Genomic DNA, 2,370 nt, shown 5'->3' with positions numbered 1-2,370 from the left:
TTGATCCAATAACAAAGAAACTGGTTATAAGTCGAGATGTAATATTCTACGAAAAACCTCAACCAAAGTCGACCTTAAAAATCTATAACGACGAAGTGAGGGAAATAAAGAGAAGCGATGAAGACACATTTGAAGAAGTTAGCATAAAACCTGATGAATCGAACGAAGACGTACAAAGTGTTGCGGAAGATGACACCATGATAGAATCACCGAATCAAACCCAAAATGATCCAGATTATGTTCCTGAACAAAGTATTGATGAATCTGAAGAAGAAAGAAGAGTCACACGATCTAAAGCTAAGGTATCTGTACCATCTTTTCAATTTAATGCTTTTGCATTTCTTTCACAGCCATTAACAGTATCACAAGCTATAAACGGTGAAAAAGCGAAAGAATGGGAAGATGCAATGAATGAAGAAATGGAATCACATAGATCAAATAACACCTGGTCGTTGATGAAACTACCAGATGGAAGAAAGCCTATAAAAGCAAAATGGGTCTTTAAAGTAAAACAAGATGAGGTCGGTAAAGCTGTAAAATATAAAGCACGACTTGTTGCAAAAGGCTGTGCACAAAAATACGGCATCGATTATGATGAAACATTCTCGCCGGTGGTTAGATACACATCAATAAGGTTTTTAGTGGCTTTAGCAGTAAAAAACGGCTATAAAATCCATCAAATGGATGTAGTGACTGCGTTTCTTCAAGGTGATCTTAAAGAAACAATATACATGGAACAACCAGAAGGTTACAATGATGGCACTAACAAGGTATGTAAGCTAAACAAAGCTGTTTACGGACTGAAACAAGCCGGAAGACAGTGGAACTTAAAGCTCGATTCAGCATTAAAAGAATTCGGGTTACAAAGGTGTAAAACTGATCCATGCATTTACTATGATAAAGAATTGAATCTGATAATTGCAATATACGTCGATGATTTCCTTATACTCTACAAAGGTAGTAATAACCTAGAAAAACTAATGCAGTACCTTAACAAAAAATTCAAAATGAAAGATTTGGGATCTGCTCAAAGTTGTCTTGGAATACGTATCACGCAGAGCAAAAATTGCGACGAAATTACACTAGATCAATCGTCATATATAAATGAAATTCTTGAACGTTTTGGTATGCAGGATTGTAAGCCAGTGGGCACACCATGTGAAGTAAGTCAAAAATTGACTGAAAAATGCATCACTGAGAAAAATGATCTGACGGGGAAAATACCATACCAAGAAGCTGTGGGCAGCCTTTTATATTTAACACAAGGAACTAGACCGGATATAGCATTTGCAGTAAATAATGTAAGCCGGTTTAACTTAAAACACTCAAATGAGCATTGGCAAGCTGTGAAAAGAATATTTCGATATTTAAAAGGCACAATTGATTTCAAACTAAGCTATCGAAAAACTGATGATGTCAACTTGGCAGCATTTAGTGACGCTGATTGGGCAGCAGAAATCGACGGCAGAAGATCGTGTTCCGGCTATGTATTAAAAATGTCCAATGCTGCTATAAGTTGGTGCAGCAAACGGCAACCAATAGTTGCTTTATCAAGCACAGAAGCAGAATACATCGCATTGTCTTCAACAGTACGAGAAATAATATGGATGAAAATGTTAGCCAAAGAAGTTGATAAAAACTTGGTTGAAACTACTAAAGTTTTTTGTGACAACCAAAGTACTATCAAATTAGGCTCGAGCGAAGCATACAGACCAAGGACGAAACACATTGATATCAGATATCACCATATACGTGAAAAAATCGATGAAGGTTCAATCAAATTGGAGTTTCTTGGCACTCAACAAATGGCAGCTGATTCGTTAACAAAAGCAGTCAGCAGAGAAAAAACAAAATTTTGCGCTGAACAAATGGGCTTAAGCTCATAATAAAATAAGACAATAATTAACATTTATAATAATTATTGTTTTACTCACAGTTATCCAATATTATACAACATGGGAGGCTGGTTTTCATCGGAGCAGCAGAAATCCAACAACAATGGAGAAGTACAGAACAATATCAATATTAGTGAACCTGTTCCAATACACAACCAAGAAATCTTGATTATGTTAGGGATTATTTGCATTCTAAAAATAATAGAATTTCTATACTTTTTATATCGACTACATTATCGAAAAGTTAAAAGACAGTATCAAACTCAAAAAGTATAATACACTGTAAAACAAAATCTTGCTAAAACCCAAAAAAAAACTGTAGTATAAAATTAACTTCAAATTACATTAAAAAAAAAAACATCAAAAATATTGTAAAAAAAATTTTTATTTTAAATATGAATAATAATTTTGTAAACAATAAGTGAGGGTGTTGAAAATACTTATGTATTTAAATATGTATTTGTATTTGTATATG

This window comes from Rhagoletis pomonella, unplaced genomic scaffold, assembly GCF_013731165.1.
Source record: "Rhagoletis pomonella isolate Grant_MI unplaced genomic scaffold, Rhpom_1.0 Rhpom_scaffold_00006, whole genome shotgun sequence".
Taxonomy (NCBI): Eukaryota; Metazoa; Arthropoda; class Insecta; order Diptera; family Tephritidae; genus Rhagoletis; species Rhagoletis pomonella.
The sequence above is the reverse complement of the archived record's forward strand: the minus strand, read 5'-3'. Positions refer to the sequence as shown.